The 22,459-nt window shown below is 46.3% G+C and overlaps 1 protein-coding gene across 5 annotated transcripts in view; it reads right to left on the bottom strand.

The window, feature by feature from the left end:
- The window catches only part of TLR3 (toll like receptor 3), a 489,232-nt gene that overhangs the window by 38,827 nt on the left and 427,946 nt on the right, over positions 1-22,459 (bottom strand). The window lies entirely within an intron of this gene.

Here is a 22,459-nt window from a genome sequence, read left to right as displayed (position 1 = left end):
CACTGCGCTGTGTATCAGTCTGCGGTGCGTGACTGGCAGCACATGTGGGAGCACCCCTTCCTTGGCCACAAAAGGAGCGAAAGGCACTCGTTTGCTGGTGTGGGGCCGAGAGGCCCAAGGACTTGGCAGTAGCCCTGGAGTCTTTAAAACGCTCAAGCACATGGTCCGCCTTGTCGCCAAAGAGGCGATGGCCATCAAACGGCATGTCCAGAAGGGTGGCCTGGACATCAGCCGAAAAGTTGGCAGTCCTCAACCACGCGTGGCGTCGAACCGCCACCGTCGTTGCCATCGCTCTGCCTAGTGAGCCCGTGGTGTCCAGCCCACACCGGATGGAATAGCGTGCCGCATCTCAACCCTCCGCAAGGGCTTGGGCGAGTTTAGTCCGGGTCTCCTCCGGACATTGTGGCAGCATGTCCACGACCGTGTCCCACAGAGTGTGGGTGTAGCGGCCCAAGAGGCATGTGGTATTGACTGACCACAGTCCCAAACTCAGGGACGAGAAAACCTTCTTACCGAATTGCTCGTACCTCTTGGAGTCCCGATCGGGCAGAGCCGTTAGGAATTTGGTCTGGGAAGTGGAGGCCTGGATAACCAGGCTCTCGGGGGTGGGGTGGGTGGACAAGAAGCAAGGGTTGCCCGGAGCCGGGCGGTAGCGTCTGGCCACGTTCCTATCTACAGGCTGACCTGTAGCGGCCTTGGACCAAGTACCCAAAAGAACGTCACAGAAGGCTTCATTAAACGGCAGCAGAGGCTCAGCCGAGCTTGCGGTTTAAGAACCTCAGTGAGGAGGTTAGTCCTCACGGCCACGACGAGGAGCTCTAGGCCCAATGCCTTGGCCGCCCGCGTCAACACTACACTGTAGGCAGCCCCCTCCTCCGTAGCCACGGTTGGAGGGGAGACAAAACCGGTGTCTGGCAAAGTGTCCAGTCCACTGGCAACCCAAAGCTCACATGTCCAGTCCTGTTGAGACTGGCACTCCTGTGCCAGAGGGTCCACAGACCCCTCCCAATCTCCCTCGTCACCCATCACCTGAAATTCAGGTTCAAAGGATGGGGCCAGTTCGTGGAAGTAAAAGTCTACATACGACGTCGAGAGCGGCACCCAGCGCTGTCGCTCCGGCGCCAGAACCAAATCAAGGGCGGGATCGGGGACGGCGTTGCCCGTAGGCGGCGCCGGGCGCAATACCCTAGGAGCTGGCGTCGGTGAGGTGAGGTCGACCGTTGATGACCCTGATCCGGAACAGGATCCAGTGAGGGCCTGCGGCGCCGGGTCCAAAGTCGCCGGCGCCGCCGGGGCCGAAGCATCCGACAGCGTCGGAGCCGAAGCACCTGACCCACTAGGGCCCCCAGCCGGGACCGCTGGGCCCAAAGGCGCCACGGAGCCCGGCGGAGGAGGGAGAGACCTCATGGCCATGAGGTACCGCACGATCTCCTCAGGCGTCGCATCGTGCCCAGGGACCAGAAGGTATGTGGCAGGTTGTGACGCCCGCATCACCGTCGGAGCAGCGTGGGTGGTGTCACCCGAACCCCCGGTCGCGCGAGCGTCAGGGTGGGTCGGAAGAACGATGACGCCTTTCCGACCTCTCATGCCTCTTACCTGAGGACCTTGACCCCGAAGACCGGTGCCGACTCTCGGAACTACAAGGGCTCCGACCCCGCGACTGGTCCCTCGACCTCCTGTGGGACCGGGACCTTGAACGGCGCGGGGCCGACTGCCGGAGCTCAAGCTGCTTGCGGGACCGCTCCCACCTAGCCTTAGACGTCAGGGCTCAGCAGTCGGAGCAAGTTCGGTCGTCGTGGTCGTGTCCTAGACACTGAAGACACCGGCGATGGGAGTCGGTAACATACATCAGTTGGCTGCACTTGGAGCAGGGTTTGAACCCGGGCATCCCTACCGGCACCGTAGGAGTCGAAGGAATCGTGAAAAACAGATCAAAAGATCAAAAAAGTTTAGTCAAAAAGTGATAGTCACTAAGGGGTAGAGCTTCTCCGGATCTGCGCTAGCTGGCACAAAAAAAGAAGAACTGACGCCAGCGCGCGAGGGTGGCGTCTAAGTACTCCGGCGACGTCATTCCCGTGCTAAAGGCGCAGATGACGGACGCAGAGCCGCGGACGACACCTACCGACACGCAGGGGTATTGCCACGCAAAAGTTTCTGGATCCAGTTTGACGCCTGGGGATATTCTAAGGTAAGGAGTCTATCACTAACGTGTCTCTTTCAGATATTGGTATCGACTCGCTACCAGTGCCGGCTGAGGCCGGATTAAGACCGCCACGGTTCGAGCGAGAACCCACTGCTCGTCAGCTTCGACTTAGTACCAACACGGTTCGCAGTCGGCTTGTCATCTCCCACCGCCCATCAGCTGTTATCTCCGGAGCCATGCCTGGCCCTGTGGACACCCTTGGAGGACTTCGCCCCTTGATTTCCATTATATTTAAGACGCCCATTTTTTAACCAACTCCTTGGTGTCACCTCGACTTTCTGCTAATATAGAAGGACTTCTATATTTTATCCAGCACTGCGAACTTCTTCCTCATGCTTTACATAGGTATCCTTTATAACTGGATCCAAACTTGAACTCAGAGCTCCTGACCTAAGAAGTGCCAATTTGCCTCTTAGCCGATGTTGTTTTTGTGGGCTATTCTCCTCCTCGCCCTAGTGCTCCCTTGTGTGATCATTGACTTACCTGTGCCCTGAGGAAGGCGACGGCTACCTCATAGCCTTAACACCGAAACGCGTGTTGGCACTGTGCAAGACAGAAACCACAGGGTGGTGTACACCTGACAATACCAACTCGAGGCCTTATTACCAACTTACCACTCTTACTTTATTATCCTGATTGTGGTTTCTGTCACAGTTTCATTACTTTTTTGTGTGTAATTTGTTTAATTGGATTTGTGGGAATGTGGTATGTATGAGATGGCTTGATTGTTGGAAGTACATGTATTTATTTCTGTGTCTAATTTTAATCAAGCTCTATGATTGTGGGGAGTATTCTTGTATTTATACATTTGATCATTCTGTGTTCTATTGATGTATATGGCTATTGTACTGAGTTTATAATTTGTTCCTTTGGCTCCGTACTTAACTATGAGAAGTAAAAAAAGAACAAAAAAGATTACTAAATATAATAATAATAATAAAAAATTATTTTGTACATTTTGGAATCACGTTCCTATTTTGAAACCAACAGTCATCTGTATCTGTGTTCATTCACTGTTGTCAGGATCGCTATTATTGTTTTAGTTTTTCCCTGGGCACATTTTTACTTCTTTTTTAACAGTTAGAGACGTAGATCCATCCAAATCTATCTTTTTGGCAGTTGACACCTTCCTCTGAAGGTTGGTCTTTGTTAAAATAATCCTTTTGACAGACGTAAATCTTCCTTTTTAATACTAATAAGTCACACCTACAGTTGGCTCTACCAGCTCCTAGGGCAGAGAGCATGGTATTTAAAAAGTAGGACATGTACTTCGGTTTTACATGCCCTGGCAGTGAAAATCTCTTGTTTTTCCCTGTTGTAAGGCCATCTCTCCCATAAACTAACGCTGGGTTACCTTATTACACTTAAAAAGTGATAGCTTCTGTTTGCGAACAGATAGAGAAATGCTTCTTCTTCTCCTCTAAATTTAATTTTAAAACCCTTTTTAATGGTGGCGTTGGGTTTTAAGTTACTATTCTACAAATACAACTGTTGGAAAGTTGGCTTTTTTCTGCTTAAACCAAATGTGCCTTTCTGCCAGTGTTCAGGGACACCTGACTGTCAATGGCTCCCTCTAGTGGGGTGTTGTGTATTCCTTTGAAGGGTCTTGGGCTGGGTGCTCCTCTTCTAATCAGGAAGTCCTTGGGGTTGTAGTCAGCCATCTGAGCTTCAATAGTCTAGCTTCGGGGCTAGGCCCACCCCCTTCCTGATTTCTAAGGGCTGCCTGTCCTGCCACTGACAAATGCAGCTCACACCTCGGCCTACTTGCCCTTTGTTACCCTAGACAGTTTGAAGTCAAACCCAGGAAAGTGGGAGGGTTCGACAAAGAGGACACCCCACACCCACAGGCTGGCATTGGATATAAGAATAGCACCTTCAGAATCTCTCATCACAACACTCCTCGGCCTGAGCAAGATTCAGAAGGACTGCCCTGCAGTCTAAAGAATGACCTGCTTGCTTTGAACCCAGGCTCCCCAGAAGTGACTTCAAGAGTCAATTGACTGACCTCCTGTTTGAGCTACAGGGACACAAAAAGCTTCCAGCAGTCTCCCTGCAACTGCCCAGCTGACCAGCACCAACTGAACCTGTCTGAGCTCTGCTGCTAGTCTTCGCTTGAGTGAGTCCTGATCCTCAAAAGATGCCCCTGGATCCTGGACCTTTAGCTGCCATTGGAGTGTACTCCTCCTGAAACTCCAGGCGAAAATCCAGAGGTTTTTGCAGCTCCTCCTAACCACACAGGACTCTTCGCACTGAGAAACTACTGTACTTGATGCCGCCAATGCAAAGCTCCTGAGACAACTCGTTCTTTGCTTCAGCGATGAACACCCACGACCACAGCATCTCCTGCAAATGCTAAGCTCCAGTGACTACCTGCCCGTTACGCTTAACAGCAACCGCCTGCATCGACTCCCAGTGTGAAGCTTCAGCGGCGATCGGCTCCATGCGCCGACAACAACCTCCTTAGAGGCCCCTCCAATGCAAACCTCCAGCCAAGCCTCCCCGTGTGTATCTGGTGTCTGGGTAAACTACTCACCAAGGCAAATCTGGTCCCTGTATACGACCCATGCTCATTTACTGTCTGAGCTTTGACCAAGCCCAGTGCAACCAGATGTCCGCGTGTGGCGGTTGCGCTTTTTGGTGCTTTACTCACAACTCTGGTTCTTCTTGGATTTTTGTTATTTTTGTGTCATTTTATTGATTAAAGTTGAACTCTATTTTTCTAAATTGGTTTGGGATTTTTATGTGTTGTGTTTTTCACATTATTACTGTTTGAATGCTGCATAAATACTTTACAGGTTGCCCCTACATTAAGCCCCACTGCTTTTGTGACAAGCTACTAGAGGGTTAGGCACAGCTTTATATAATGACAGTTGTGGTTCACCCTGATAAGGATTGCGTTTATTATTTGAGTGGGGCTTCCACCCATCTCAACTAATAACGGAAACTCTCACACTTATAATCTTGGTTCCACCCAAACACGCAAACATGAACTTAAACATTGGTGACAAAAAACTGAAACGCATTATGAACAGTTGTGCAAGTTGGGGAAACTCATTCTTAAAAACCTTGTGGCAGAGTGTACTGCACAAACTCCGTGCATAATGAAATATGTTGTTTCCTCTAGACCCCAATAGTGCTGGGACAGAAAATCCAAGGGAAGAATGTAAATGTGCTAATTGTGCACATTCACTAAGTGGTGCAGGCGGTTTTGAGAATGACTATACCCACATTGCTTAATTTGGCTGCCCCATGAAGCTTATGTGGAGCAGAACCTGCATGATTTGCTTTTGGTCTTCTGTCAGGCTGGAGAGACACCACATAAATAGGCTGGTGCTTGGTGTATGTTTAACATTTGTTCTGCAGAGGGGCTGTTTCTAGGTGTTTTGCCGCCCTAGGCGAGAATTGAAAAATGCCTTCCCCTCCCTTTTACTACCATCACTCTCTCCCCCTGTCATCCAGGTTAGAAGTATGACTGCATTAGATATAAAAGAACTTGTATTCAACATGTTTTCCCCTTTTGTCATCCTAGGCAACCGCCTAGTCTTGCCTAATAGTAGAAACGGCCCAATTTGCAGAGAGGATGCAGTGTGGTTGTCTGGGAAAAAAACTGTAGTGCTGAGCTGCACACAAATTATGGGATGGTGAAATATGCACAGACACATCGGCAGCTCCAATGTAAAAAATGTGTAGCCCCTAATCCTACCTTGTCCTAGCAACAAGACATGTTTAAAGCCATTTGTTACAAATTGGCACCCTCCTACTGCATTCATTTTGTGGTGGAGCCATAAGAACCCTTACTTAAATGGCGCTAATTTAGCATCAACCCTTCTTCAAATAAAGGCTGCTAAAAGTTGTCTGGTAACCAAACAAAAGCTATAAGGAGAGCTAGATAGGGTCTGGTATATGTCAGGGGCGACAACGTGCGTATGTTGCCACATAACATGTGTGCGTCTTCTCCTGGATGTGCCACATTTGACAAATTGGCTGGAGAAGTAAGGTTCATGAGGATAGTCAACTACATCTGCCGTAAGGTACCAGCTATTCTTAACATACTGTGAGGAAGAAGGATCGACTGTGGTAACCTGCTCCAAGGCACTGATCAGCTTGACACATAATATGAAGCAGAAGTAAGGAATATCGGTATGCAGGTACCATGCAGGCCATTAACATCAATGTGCCTGACAGGAGATGTAGATCTAGAAGTAAAATAAGTTGGGGCGGAAGTAATCTTTTAAACTTTTGAGGAAAGGCATTTTATGTACCAGGTGAGATTGTAATTGTTACAGATTACTTTTAACCGCTTCGCCGCGGCGGCTTTTCCCGCTGTGCGCGGCAATTTCAAAATTACCGCGTTACGTGACGAGCTGGCCTTGTCATCCGCGCAGGACAGGTAAGCGCGATGACGAGCCCAGCTCGTCAATAGCCCCGAAGGGGTTAATATGTCTATGCATTGTGACATATGAAAACACTTCACTTGGTGAACCCATTATTTCTTGCTAGCATTGACAAAGGATTTTACAGATCATAGAAAAGAGTGAGATAGAAGTTAATACTGTGTGTGCTCTTACCCTAAAACTTCACAGAAATAATCTGTTAAAACGAATATGCAAACAATTTATGGCTTATATAAAATAAACTATTATGCAAAGCTTGGAATCTAAGTATGAGATTTGGGGGTGTTATCCACACATTGTGCCTACGCTTGCCCTAAGGAGCAGCTGAAAGATGAACTTGGCTCTAGAGACCACATTTTTGCTATGCTCCTGGCTAACATCATAGATGAACCATGAACAAGGCAACTGCTCCTGTTCATTGAAAGAAACAATCACTATCCCCTGCTTAAAAACATCCTAAGCATATCCCAAAAACCTTCAAAGACCCAGGAGCTATTAGCCAATTTTTAACCTGCACGGCATCAGCAAAATCTCAGAGAAAGAGGCTTCTTTTCTAAGGAATTGGAATTACACACCTGCTAACATTAAGTGCGTCTCCCCACAAGAAGCCCAATACACCTTGATTACATTACATTTTTTTACGATACCATGGAACAAAGAGATCCTTTTTAAAAGACTCAGTGAATGAACTGGGGTGTTTGGCATTGCCTTACAATAACTTTACTCCTGCCGCCATAACTGACGTTTTTACTAAATCAAATCAATAAGAGTGACTTGCAATGCCGCTAGGGCATTCTTGCTCTCCCACCTACTACTCAACATTTGCATGCTAACATACGCAGACGTCCAGGCCCTCAACAGTAGAAGACTTTGAACTTCAGTAGAAGAGCAAAGCCTACTCATGTCCTATTCAAAGACAAACTGTTAAGGCTGGCATTTCTCTGAACACTTGTGATGACTAAAGCAGTGATGATAGTATCAGCACAGTGCTTCACCTTGCATCTGGCTGGCCTCTGTTTATCTTGTATGTGTATTTTGAACTCTTTCTACTCTATTCAGGGATCGGCAGTAGCTGCAAGTTGACATGTTGGTGCTTTACAAAAATATTGCTGATCCTGCTCGTGCAACTGTCTTTTATTTAGACATTTGTCTTTCATTTAAACATGCAGTCAAAGGATATAACTGGGTCTCTAGTTAGCACAGGAATGTACCCCGTCCAAGCAGGGACAACAGTGCAAGCCAGGGTAAGCTAGATACAAACTAAAAGATAACCTGTACTCACCCTCTGGTAGTTTGGCACAGAGCAGTCAGGCTTATCTAAAGAGGCAATGTGTAAAGTATTCGTGCAACACACACATACACAGTAGCACAATGAAAACAACACAAACATACTCCACACCGGTTTAGAAAATTAGAGAATATTTTAACTTAATGAGAAAATCAAGATCAAAACAACAAAAATCCAATAAGTAGAATCAGAGTTAATTTTTTTAAAAGAATAAATCAAAAAGCAGTGTTTAGATCAAACAAAGCTTAGGGGTTACTTGAGGACGCACTGAACCAGGGTGAATCCAAAGTTCAGGCGAATCGCGATGAAGGGTAGGCTGGCTACAGGACTCACACAGGTCCCGATGAAAAAGAACCTTGGATGAATCATGCATTGTCATCGATCCAGTAGATGTAGGCAATGCGTCAATTCAGATCTACGCAGTCAGTGAAGGCTTTGGCAGGGGCCCGTCACAATGTAGGTGATGAACTGTCATTGAGCAGCAAAGTTCGTCGCCATCGAGCCGTGCAGGCTGTCAAAGCAATGTCTAACAGCAGCTGTGTCGGCGTCAAAAGGCAATGAGTTGGTTCTGATTGACGCAAAGTCATCAATGTGTCGGTTGTGATGGATAAACGGATATATGATGATACAACGCATGTTATTACAACGCATGCTTTTACATCGCATTTTTTACAACGCAAAAACTTTTACAACGCATGTATTTACAACGCATGTTTTTACAACGCAGTTACCTTTACAACGCATACCATTACAACGTAAGTATTGGTAAATATATATTAATTTTATAATCGTAAATTAATTGAAAAAAATATAATTTAATGTAATTTAATTTAATTTAATTAATTTAATTTAAATTTAATTTTATTTTATTTTTACCCTGTACCCCTGTACCCCAAAAACCCAAAACTGACCCTCAACCCCAAAAATACCCCTTTACCCAAAAACCCAAAACTGACCCTGAACTCCAAAAATACCCCTTTACCCAAAAAATAAAAACTGACCCTGAACCCCAAAAATACCCCTTTACCCAAAAACTAACCCTGAACCCCAAAAATACCCCTTTACCCAAAAACTAAAAACTGACCCTGAACCCCAAAAATACCCCTTTACCCAAAAACTAAAAACTGACCCTGAACCCCAAAAATACCCCTTTACCCAAAAACTAAAAACTGACCCTGAACCCCAAAAATACCCCTTTACCCCAAACATATAACATTTAAAACATAATTATATACTTACCAATACTTACGTTGTAATGGTATGCGTTGTAAAGGTACCTGCGTTGTAAAAACATGCGTTGTAAATACATGCGTTGTAAAAGTTTTTGCGTTGTAAAAGTTCCGTTGTAATGATATGTCGTTGTAAAAGTTGCGTTGTAAGTGATGTTTCCCGGATAAACACAACAGAAATCACCTTTCAAGGGCCCAGGACTGGGTTGGTACCACTTTGCAAGGCAGGACTCACAGGTGGCAGTCCCAGTGCTGTTGAAGGGTTGAAGAAAGTGTTTGATGGCCTCAAGACTTCAGAACAGGAGGCAAGCCAGCAAGCTCTTGGAGTCACTAAGGGTTCAAGTGAAATGGGCTCAGTCCTTTTCCTCAGTAGGGCAGGGATCAGCAGGTAGTAGGGCAGCCCAACAAAGCAGAACACAGTTCTTTCAGAGCAGCAGTCAGGCTGAGTGGCAATAATTGTGGCACATCAATCTTTACTCCTGGCAGAATTCTTCACAGGTCAAGTAGTGTACTGTCTTAGCCCCAGTACTTATACCCAAATAAGCCTTTGAAGTTGGGGTGACTTCAGAGCAGACTCTTGAAGCGCACATGTCCCCATTCATCCCAGCCCTGTCTACCAGGCTATCTGGCACCCCTCCCCCTTCCTGCTGAGGAAGAGCGATCAACATACAGATGGATGCAGTCCCCTGTCAAACCCACCCTTGCTGTGTTTGTGGTGTCTAGAGAGAATGCACAAAGTGTAGCTGTCACCCAGCCCAGATGTGTATTGAAGACAGTCTGCAAGGCACTCAGCAGTAACAGCAGAGAAAGGTCCACTTGCTAAAAGTGGCATTTCTAAAACAGTAATGGTAAACCCAACTTTGTCCATAAAGAGGATTTATCATTACCATTCCAAAGATATGGAACATGATGCAACTACTCCTTTCTAATCAGGACTAATCGCTTAAAGGTGTTTTAAGGAATTCTCCATGCGAGCCTTCGAGAGGAGTAGGCCTCACAGGAGTGAAAAATGAATGTAGCCGTTTGTCACTACCAGGACATGTAAAACTTAAAAGTAAATGTCTTTCTTTTTAGTTTCACACCTACCTGCACTTAGGGCTACATAGAACCTATCTCAGGGTGACTTATATGTAATACAAGGGGAGTTTAAGGCTTGACAAGCAGTTTTAAATGCCAAGTCAAAGTGGCAGTAAACTTCCCACACAGGCCCTGCAATAGCAGGCCGGGGACATGTTTCAAAGGCAACAAGTGTGGGTGGCACAATCAGTGCTTCTGGCCCTGATCAGGGCTCAAATGTTTTTGGGAGGTAGATGTATTCACAATTTACATATTTATGCATTTAAAATGTAATTAATTTAGTAAAAGTCAATGCATGTATGTTCTTTAAAAAGAAATGAAGTTACCAGGATTGATCTTTTTTCCCAGCCTAATGAAATATAGGTATTGTTGCGTAATTATAAACAGTGACCTCATTTGACGTTATCTGACAGTGGGTATGTTCTGCAAACATACCCTGGTTTGAGGATTTAACTGGTTCCACCCTGCCATGTTCTACAAAGAACTACCTTGCTAGCTGCACCTCAAAGGACTCTGAGGCCACGGGGACGAGGATTTACCGGGGGTCCTCCCATGGTCATCCCGGTCTTTGAACTCAAGAACTCAGCCTGTCAATATCACGAGGCAGGGTGCCATAACAAGTACATTCGGCCCCTTTAAAATTAGTTCTCCTTTGGGCAATGGGCATGGCTGTCAGGCGGAGCTGAGAGAAAAGAAGATTTGAAAGCCCTGAGGCAGGAAGAGCTTGGGGTTGGCGATTCCCATGAAGACGTTCGATGGATGCCTCGGAGAGAGAACGTAACGACTGCCAGTGAGGGGAAGAGACATCGTGTTTGGAGACCCGTTAGTGAGACTGGCCCGCCTTCCTCACAAGAGCCACGACAGTTAAGTGCTGTATTGGACAGGAGAGCCCAGAAGCACAGGAGGAGAGATGCTGCAGTCTGAAGAAAGAGCCAGGCACGCTTCAGGAGGAGCGTGTCTCTCAGTTGGGTAGCCATTTGCGAGCCTGGGGAAGGGAAGCAAAAGCAGGAGGTAAGCTACCCTAGAGTGGCCGACAGCTGAATGGAGGGAAAGTTTGCCTTCTAATGCAGACATATATTAATACCTGAAAGAGAGATTTGGGAACGCATTTCCTTTGTTATTAGAGCACCACAGGCACCTTAGAAATGCTTGGTCATCCTGTCACTAAACCAAGTGTGTATCACACAAGACTGTCTCTGTACACGGACTGGGCTGTTTATTTGTTCACTTTCATTTCACTACATCCACACGCTAAATAAGAGGGAGTGGGAGGAGCCAGTGACTATGATGGCCGCTCTGAACTGATACCCTGTGGTGGACCCGCTCTCCAGTATCCGGAGTGGCGTTTCGCCTATTTCAAATCCCACCAGACTCTCAAATCCCACAATCGGAATGCTGGCTGATCACTCTGATCAAAAACCTCATTTCTGTGCCCCTGATCATCCGCAATATGACCTGCGGAGTCCCCAAACGGGAGTCATCTAACATGGCACCTGGAGATCTACAAGACTACACTCGGAGGCTGGTGGGAGCCAGGTAATGTGATGCCACTAGTCTTACACTCCCCCCCCCCCCCGTAGCACAGTCCTGGCAGCTGGTGCCCGGGGAGCTGCAAACTAGGGGCCTTGTGCTGAATGAAGTGCTCCGTAATACCAGCAATAACCGCCTCAACCAGCAATCTAAGCCCCCACCACTCAACCCACACCCCTAAGTGCCTGCTGCTACCACAGGGGTGATATCCGCTGCTTTGACCCATCTCGTGTCCACGCTCTGCAAACATTGCTTGCCTACAGCTGGAGTAGGAGGAGCACTTAAACTCTAGCGGCAGTGTCCTCTGAGGTTCTCAGCGGACGCTCTCCTGAGGCGCCAAGTGGGGGCGCGTAAAACAACCTTTCGTGACCTGAACCCGGGTTTTGAGATCCTGCTGGCGCCTAATTTAACCCCCATTAAACTCGGCACTTATCTTCTAAGCGGAACCAATGGAGCCTGACTCTAAAATGTTACCCGCCAATGTATTTTCACCGGTATGGGAAGATGTCCCATCTGAAAAGGGGGTCCAGAGGTTCCACTAGGACAATGGGCTTAGCTGAGGAAACAATCCTAAGATCTAGAGACAATACCACATACAGTCTTGGAGATGAACAGACTCAATTTGCATGACTTTAAGATGGCTGCCAAGCTACACTCCCTTTCCTATCCTGCCACCCTTGCCAGCTACACCAGCCCGTCTCTGGACTCTAGACTTTTGGTCCCTTCCTGATCCTCATTTTTTATCCGGCAGAGTCCGAAATGTATGAGCGATTCCCGGTGGAGCTGATCCGGCAGCTATAGGGGAGACGGGCTCTGGCACATCGCTATGGCCGTCACCTACCCAGCCAGACCTCGGACTTATGTGGTGTCTTTTTCTCCGCTGCTGACTCTTGTGGACTCCCTGCTCTCCCTGGCGTTTCTCTTTTTTATGGATCTCGTTTTCTATGGTCGCTAATAACTCCTGTATTGAATTTGTAACCTTTCTGTAATTGATGTGATTATTTTTGTAACTTGTAACACGCTGTTTCTTTATATAAAGCGGTCTGATACCTCCGGGTCTAGCCAATGCTATATAAAACTCAAATAAATAAATAAAATAACATAAATAAATAAATCACGTGATGTAAGGTTTAGGGTCTTGATAAGTCTGCTAAGTACTTACCTGCCACTTATATTCCTTGTACCAAGGGTGAAGCTGGTGGACGTTAGACTAGGACAGAAGACGAGCTGCCATACTAAGAAGACCAGCCCCCCCCAAAAAACCTGGGATATTCAGTCGCTCCTTCCTTGCTTGTGTGTTCAATTAAAAAGAACAAAATAAGGCAGAACATAAAAAGCTCGGATCTATTTGCTATGCCAGTGTTGGCCCCTACCTCACATAAAATAAAGTAATGCATTAGAAAAAATAAATATTTATGGAATCTGGGATAAACACTGCATGGACAGTTCTACAACTCTTGGCAGCGGAATTATTTGAGAATGAAACTGTATATGTTAAAGTATACTGCATCTAAAGCATTTGGTGAAAACTGATCTGGATATAAAAAGAACTTAACAAAAGGTTTGGAGGATTGTGCCTCAAAGCTACTTCTGAAATCGTTAATGTCAACTGGTACAAAACAAAACACGAGTAACATACATTTTTATAAACTGCCTCGGAATTTAATAGAATTGAACATGAACAAACCTAGATATCCCCATCACAACTGCAGACGGCTACAAGATGATACAAAGACCACACCAACAAACACGGCGAGGACATTGCCATCATCTTCAGGGAAACCATCTGATGCATCGGCACCAACAATGACCCCACACCCTCATGGAACACTTCAACTTTCAACTACCGACTGATGCCAAGACCACGATAAAAGGCACCCTCATATACAGACCCCTGGGACCTGACCAGTTTTCCGCAATTCCATCTCCAACATCATCACCCCCGTAGACATCGGCTCCTACCACAATATCCTACTCAGCAACCTCAATTTGCATGTTGACAACCCCAATAACGCCAACTCACCACCCTCCTGGAGAACCTGAACAACATCGGCCCCTGGCAACTGGTCACCGAACCCACTCACAATGCCGGACACACGCTCAACCCCATTTTCACCTCCAGTGACAGAATCAAATTCAGCCACGTCACAGAACTCACCTGAACTGACCACTCCATCATTCAGTTCACCATCTCCAGCACTCAGCACACCATCACCAAGCATCACAGCTCCTCCACTGAGCTGGGGCAAGGTAACAGAGACACAGTAAACACAGGTACTCAGACCCACCCAACCCAAATCTTCATCAGATCTCGACCAGGCCGTCCAAAACTTCTTTGCTTGGATTACCAAATGGCCCAATAGAGTCTCCCCGACTACACTGGCAAAAACCAACAAAACAAGCTAGCTGGTACACCCCAGAGCTCAGAACCACCAAGCGCCACTACTACTGATGGTGCGCCACAAGGAATCCCTTCAACAGAGCCGCTAACAGAGCAGCCCTCAGCAACTACCACTTGCGCATCAAGGAAGCCAAGAGAGCAGCAATCACGGCCCGCATTGACATAGTGGCTCAACCACACGAAAGAACTCTTTGAAATACGTCTTCTCCAACCCAGCAGACACAGAGATCACAATCCACTCCTCCCAAGAACTTTGCGACACGCTCTAGGACTACTTACACACCAAGACTACGACCATCTACTTCGACCCCAAACCTACTGGTCCCAACCTCAACCAACCAACGAACACCAGTCGAACAATCACCACTTGGTCTCCGCTCACCACCCAGACAACCAAGGCCATCATGGCATTCATCCAGTTTGGGGCACCCACCGACCCCTGCCCCCACCGCATTTTCAACCTCAGAACCAATCTTATCAGCACAGAACTCACGAGCGCCATTAACATCTCCATCACCACAGCAGCCATCCCGGACAGATGGAAATACAAAGAGGTCAGAATGCTGCAGCTAGACTCATCCTGACCTCCCCAAACGGACCCACATCAGGAACCTCCACTGACTAGCCATCCAGAAAAGATGCGAGTTCAAGATCATCATGCAAACCTACAAACCTCTATCAAGCTCCAGCCTACATCAACAACAGACTCAACTTCCATCTACCCACAAGACACATTATCTCCTCCTCACTAGCTCTTGCGCACAACCCCCGCATTCGTTGTCACAACAGCGTAGGCCACTCCTCATACATCTCTGCCAAGACCTGGAACGACCTGCTCCTTCTTCTTCGAACAGCACTTTTCCACTTGGACTTCAGAAAGAAACTCAAGACCTGGCTCTTCAACGGAGCCATTGCACCAGCAGTGCCACAATACCCCTATGGGGAACAGTGCTGCACTATACAAATGCTGTTTGATTGATTGATTAAAAAATATATCGAAAAAGCAAGTGGTGCATATAGCAATCACTTGAGTTCTGATTGCTCTCACTGTTTCTGCATGACTGCGTTCCATTTTTGCCACGAACAGTGTGTAATTAGCCAATATGGTATAAAAGAATATTTTCTGGAATTTTGCAGAACAAGTGTAACACAAAATTACATCAGATTATGCCAGAATAATGAAAAATTGATACATGCCTTCTATAGCAGAGTGTATGATTTTATAAAATGTAAGTTTAAGATGGTAAAATTGTGACTCATATCCAGTAGTCACACACCGCATTCTGCACATGCAAACAGGCTATGTCAAAAGTGATGTGGGTCAATAAAAGAGTGAAAACACTCTGGCGGAGCATAAGCACATGAATTATTGATAGAGCCTTACAACAATGTGATTAATCTTCTGCTCTGTATTCTGCCATGTGACTCTTGAGCAGAGAGCACATGGCAAACCAAAGCTCTTTGTTTCAAATGATGCCTGTCCTAATTTGAAGGGAAAAAAACTATTTGGACGTCTACCATTGGGACGGCTTGGATGTATTGGAATTTGGTGATACCTTTCAGTAATGTATCCACCTCCTGTGAACCTCTGACGCAAGTGCAGTTGGAGACCCTGCAGCAGGATGAACAGCCTGTGATTCGATCAGACAGTGCACAGTGAGTGAAGAATGAATGCATTTACCACCTTCCCTCTTTATTCTCAGTTCAGGTCACAAAACAAAACATTTGTATGTGATAACAGTGAAAGCCTGAGCAAATCTTAGACACTAGGGCCCAGATTTATTAAGGCTTTGCATCGCTCTTGCGCCATACAGAGGGACGCAGGGCGACGCAAAACCTAGAATGAAATTTACCAAGCAATGCAAGACCACCTTGCAACACTGCATGGCTTGGTAAATCTGGGGTAACGCAAGGCAGCACAGCCCTGCTTTACTCTGCGTGGTAGGGTCTTTACATGGGTGATGTGTGAGTGTACCCAAGCATCCACGCATGTATTCTGAAGCATTCCCAGATTTACCAATACTGGTATACCTGGGAATGGATCAAAATTGTATACCTTACCTCCAGATGAGCAACAAGGAGAAATATCTTCATTTCTGCTCGTTGTTTCGTCTAAGTGTGCTGCATTCTGCAGAACACTTTGAAAGAGGAATAAGCCTCTAGGGATTGTTTTTGTGCAGGAAGGTGTCCCTTTCTACACAAGAATTCTGCTCCATGACTTAAGTGTACCTGCGTAGGCACTAGCCTGCAGATTGTGTGCCAGGGCAAGCAGAGGATAGTAATGTGCCCTATCTTGATGGATATGGCTCATTCCTGCCCTCTCCCTTTTCAATCAGCACAGCACAGCAAGTTGTCTTGCTGCGTTGCACAGCATGAAACTATTTCAAATCTGGCCCACAGGGAAAATGGTGAGTGCTGTCATTCCTTGGCCATGCTATGTGCACTGTCTGAAGTCCAGGTGATACAAACTATGTATTAGTCTCCAAACATAAGTGCTGGTGGTGCCCACTGGCAGACTCCAGCAAAAATGAACCACTGATGCCCAATGGCACTCCCTTTCACAGCTTACTACAGAGCATATATGCTGTCCCTAGCACTACTTCAAAGGGGCAATATGCCATTCTGTGCCTTTGCACAGGCACCAAACAGGCTGTTTGATTATAGACACCGATACAAAAAGTCACAGGCAAATAACATGTTATCACATAGGCATAACTAACTTCTCCAAATAAAAAGCAAAAAAAAGATGTCGTTTTTTTTGTCACAAAGGACACTCCTCCTAAGTAAGGCAGGATTCTGAGGACATTTTTGTTTCTTTCACTCTCGCATTTCCACTTTCCTTTGGTGCTTTTTCGGTGATCAGTAATGTTTTCTAGATCCTCTGCTGAATGACAGTTATGGCAAGTTGAAGGTAATGCTATCTACATCCACATGAATTTGCTCTGAAATATTCTCAGAATTCCAAGACCCAATTGCACTCTTTATTTGTCTGTAGAAACCCACTTTGGTGCCAAATTTCAAACACTTCCTTTGATGTTTTTATAAAAGAAAATTCTGATTGAGTTTATATTGAAGGTAAATTAGAAACCAAACACATTTACTGCAGATGCAATATTTCTCTCTCTTTTGGAAAAATTAAAGCATATATTATGCTCTGTGAACGATGTGGTTTGCTAGTGGTGAACATAAAGTATAAGAAGTGTGTTTGTATGCTCCCAGGGTCACAGATGCTTATTCCCGGGTGCTGAGTGCAGGTTGGGGCACCCAGGGCAGTGCTGACCACAGGCGGGTTTGTGTGGCAGTAAGGTATAGATCCAAAAACGAAGTATCTGGATTCCAAGCTAGTTAAGCCCGAGTCACCCATCAAAGATGGGACCTCCCTGGAGGTAATATACAGGATGAAAGGAGCCCATATTTCATTGAGTCTTGGGGGGACAGGCATCAGGGACCAGTACACTTCGAACTATTCTTGGCAGTAGGAGACATCATGATGTCAGCTCTTGAGCATGGGTGACGTTCTCCTATGCCAGTTTATCCCTACCCTCCGCTTAGCCAACTGAAGTACCACTGCCTCCAGTTTCCAGGCGCCCGGTGGTAAAGCTCGGTAGAATCACTAACTGGAATTTTGGCAACTGATGAGCCGCAGAATATACTTCCATTCAGTATTTGGCGGTCCTGGGACAGAGCCACACCAGGTGTGAAAAGGTCTGCATCATCTGCCCCACAATTGGCAGACCAGGAGATAATCAATAAACACATCTTATATAGTTGAACGGTAGAGTTGGTTTCGATATTTATTATGAATAAGGCGCAATCAGTATTTGGGAGACAACCTGCCCACGTAGGCCCAACAATATTTCCATTGATCATCCAATATTTTGGTGCTCAAGGTAACCTGCCAAGTCAGCAGCGCCCTTGACACTGTGACAGGGGGACTTATCCTGCGAGGCTAAATACGGCTGGGTAATCTGCTTTCTGGGGGATGGTGAGGCCTACACACAGTCCAGATCTACGAGGGTAAGGTATTCCTTAGGGTAGTCTGTGTGTGTTTCCCATCATGGGCAAGTAAACAAAAGTGTCTAGGGGTGTGCAGTCGGCTCTCGCCATGATGGTCTAGAGTGAGAAACGTCTCTTCAGTTAGAGGTCGCCAGAGTCATCCAAGGGCTTAGTAGTTCATGGTGAGGGGCCAGGATGGGTTATGTGCTAAAGTGAGTCCTCGTGAATACAAGCAGGGTAGGTCAACCCCACCCTGGAGCATATTCCATGCCCATATTTTGCACAGGACCGCATTTACACAATCTGAGGGGTGCTTTGGGAGGGAGCATATTGTCGTCGCCAGCGGTGTCCACCTCAATTGCAACATGCAGTTGAAATGCCCTGGGGTACAGCCAGTGGTAGGAGAACTGTGCCTGTGCACAGTAATAACAGAGCTCAACGGCTGGTGCGCACAGTCCATCTTGCATGAACAGCATCATGGGCACTTCGATTTCAGTCTTGGTTGTTTAGCAGCCCAGGCCAAGCTGATCAGTAAGTATTGGAGGCGAAGGAAGAAAGTCCTGGTTAATGGAATTGGGATGTTGACGAAGTGGTAGAAAATCTTGGGGAGGATTGTGGAAACTTGGAAGAGATCACTGTTAGCATGAGCTGAAGCCATTTTGTTTGTGGCATCCATTTTAGTTAGCCATGCGTTTGCCATGTGCTTCCTCATCTTCGCTGTTGCCTGCTTCTCTATTTCGTCGGAGTCATCATCTATAGTTAACTCCTTCAGCACTGAGCCTGAGCACTGCACATGCTCAGAAAGGCCTGTAGCTGCTAGAATGCACCTGTTACAGATTTAACTGTCAAGCTATTTTAACTGATGTCAGCAGTTCTGTAACTCCTCCCACTCTGTTGACTAAGTGACTCATGTATCCTTATATGTAACTAACTATTTGTTTTTACACTTGTACTGCCTCTTTTTGAACCTCCATGCTTACACTGCAACTATCACAGTATAAAATGTCCATGGTTTCTGTACTCCATTTGCTGCCTCATACATTGACTAAGGGTTATGAATCGATGTAGTTCCACTATTTTGTCATTCTAAAGGACCAGTGCGCCAACAAGAGCGAACCCCTGCACCGGAGGGCCCCTGAAAAGGCTCACCCCCACAGGATCACCATTTTCGTAATGACAATCCTGTCAGCCATAGAAAGGGGCAATCTTGCCAAATCATGGCCATACCATAGTGTTCACGCTAGAGCTCGTCCATGTCTCTGTTAACCCAGATACCAAGGTATTAAATCATCGGGCCAGACCACCATAATGGGTACATTGTCTCAACTCTAGTCATGACAAGGGTCAACGGGAAGAGGAACGATTTGTCCCAGTTAAATTGGATGCCAGTGAGCCTACAGAATTTGAGGATCTCTCTCAATATCTGGCCAAGGTTTTTGGGCTAAGTTTAGAACATATATGGTCACATTGTCTGCGTAAATGGAAACAATGATTCTGCAGGCAATGTCATTTATTCATTTTTGTGCATGGTGCTGCCACGGCTGGGCCGCAAATGGCTCCATAGCTATGGCATATACGATGGGAGACCAGAGGCAGCCCTGCAGGGCACCTCTACTAATGGAGAATGGGGAGGAAATTGTGCCATTGACATGCAGCTGTGTGTGGTTAGTTCTTTGTAGAGGAGTTGAATCCACCGGATGAAGGACGGTCCAATCCTTCTCAGCAAGTGGAGTAGGCAGGGTCATTCCAGAGAATGAAAAGCTTATGTCAGGTCCAACATAAATATTGTCGCTTTCAGCAGCGGATTTAGAGAGTGAAGGACAGCAAATTGGGTCAGCAGATCATTAGCCGTGGATCTGCCAGGTATGAACCCGACGGATCTGGGCGAACGATCAGTGGAAGTGAAGGGAATAATAAGATTCCCAATAGCTTAGCGAGAAACATTAGCGATGTTTAACATTGAAAGGTTGCAATATGAGTCGCATTTAGTAAGGGGTTTGTCAGGTTTGAGCAGGGTGACTAGGAGGGCCTGAGCAATTCCGGGAGATGAGCATTCATTAAGGCTTCCTCTACATTGCGTGAAATAATGGGATCAGTATCTCGGCATATGGCTTTTAAAGTAGGGCTGTGAGGCCATCTAGCCCCAGTGCCCTATCTCCGGGCAAGCTGGAGATTACCTGAATGATGTCCTCATCATGAAAATGGGTCATCTAGGTACTGCCTTTGTGTCTCATCCAGCGAAGGCAATTGAATTGGGCCTAGCTATGCAGCAAAGTTGTCAAAGGATGCAGCTACAGTAGTCTAATACAGGGAGGAGTAATCATTTGTCATAGTCTTCATGATATCAGCTGTGGAGCAGTGGACTGAGTCTCTAACTCGATTATATAAGAACTGCTCCAGTTACGTTTGTGCGAGGAGGTGCTGTTTCAGTATACTCTGAGATGGTTTTCCGAATCTGTGTCAAAATTGATTTGTTGCTGGTGGTGACGTACTGAGTCTTAAGGTACACACAGTTGGTGGAAGTGAGCTTCTAGTCAGCCACTGGCCTTTTATCTGAAACATAATATTGCATCAATCACGATGCTTTTCGGGCATCCCTGCGCCCTTTGTCAGGGGAAAACGTGTTACCAAGCTGAGTAACCGTAAACGAGTCTCGTCCAACCAATATACAGCCGCGAAGATAAGAGTCCCGCAAGCGTGTGTGCACAATGGTCTGTAGCCGGCGATCCAACCAATATACAGCTGCGAAGATATGAGTCCCGCGAGCGTGCGTGAACAATGGCCTGTAGCCGGCGATGTGTACATTGCCGGCTACAGACCATTGTGCACGCATGCTCGCTGGACTCTTATCTTCGCAGCTGTATATTGGTTGGACGAGACTCGTTTATGGTTACTCAGCTTGGTAACACGTTTTCCCCTGACGAAGGGCACAGGGATGCCCGAAAAGCATCGGGATTGATGTAATATGTTTTTGAAATTTCGCTTCGACAAGCACGAAATTTGATAGGATTGAATATCATCTGTAATAATAATGTAAATAAACTACGACACCAGAACAGAACTGTTTACTGAGGACTTCCTATTTATGTTTAAATCTTTACCCAATTTCATTTGGGTCTTCCTAATTGTGCACAGGGGGACATCTCTTAATTAGGAGATGCTACTTGGTCATATACATGTTTAACACTCTATGGAGTAGAGAGTGAATCCCCAGTAGCACGCTACATCTCTACAACATTGCAGAACTTGGTAGTGCTTGTCCTATCCTATTTTGTTCTTTTATCAGAAACCCCAGAGAAAGGAGTGAAATCTGATAAAAATCTGGTGGTTGTGATCCGTGTACACGTGCAGGTGCAAGCATTCGGTTGAGGAATGGCACCTTTGAAAGGGCAAAATGACTACATCGCCAGATGGTGTTTCTCCTCTGGCTCTGCTCTTTAGCTGTTCTTGGATTCTGCACCTTGTTAACACCGCCGTTGGGCACTTGTTTGGAGTGGACCAGAATGTACTGTGCCCTAAGACGCATCCAAGAAGAGAAACCTTGGTTGTCTTCCTTTGCTCCACCAATTCTCACAGTATAGGAAGTCTGGAAAATTAGCTTGTTCACTCTTTGGCTGTCCATTTCAACTTCAAATGTTGAAAAAGAGTGGTCTCTACCTAGAAGCCCTTGTTTAGTGTAAAAAATAGCTCTTCAGATGTAGTACTTTGAAACAATGACGTTCTGACAGAAATGCTACAGGACAGCTTGAGGAGAGTATTTGCCAGGAGCCGTCTGGAATTCTATGGCTACTGTTCCCTGGACCAAACCTGAAGGCCGAAGAGACTGACCTAAAGACATCTGCACTTCAGGAAAAAGGGCTTTAGATAAATACAGGAAGGGACAACAGCAGCAATGGAAGCTTCCCCCACAAACAGGGCTGGTACAGCTGTTTTGTCTGTTGTTGTTTACCCTTTGTTGGCCATACATCTCAAATATTTTGGTTCTATTTGCCTACCACCCTTTCAAACTGCACCTGTTTTCTGGGTTGAAACCCCTGACAAGGTGCTACAGAGAGAGCAATGTGGTATATAGATAATCATAAGAAATGACTCTACTTTCTTAACAACAGAAGGGTTAAAGAGTACCTCTACCCTCATGGATTTCATCATTCCGTTCCCCAAGATGGCAGTTCCACTTGATGCTGAAGTTCTTTAAAGGTTGCTGTAGTACTCTAGTCATGGAATGTTAGTGTTTTGACAATTGAGGTTGGTTCTCTGGTGCTGAGAGGAAGTACGTCGGGGCAACTCCAACCGCAATAAACTTGTACCAACATAAACTACAGAGAGCGTAGCATCTCCTTG

The sequence above is a fragment of the Lissotriton vulgaris genome, chromosome 3_1, assembly GCF_964263255.1.
Source record: "Lissotriton vulgaris chromosome 3_1, aLisVul1.2, whole genome shotgun sequence".
In the NCBI taxonomy this organism is placed as follows: Eukaryota; Metazoa; Chordata; class Amphibia; order Caudata; family Salamandridae; genus Lissotriton; species Lissotriton vulgaris.
Note: the sequence above shows the minus strand (reverse complement) of the source record. Positions and strands in the feature narration are given on the sequence as shown.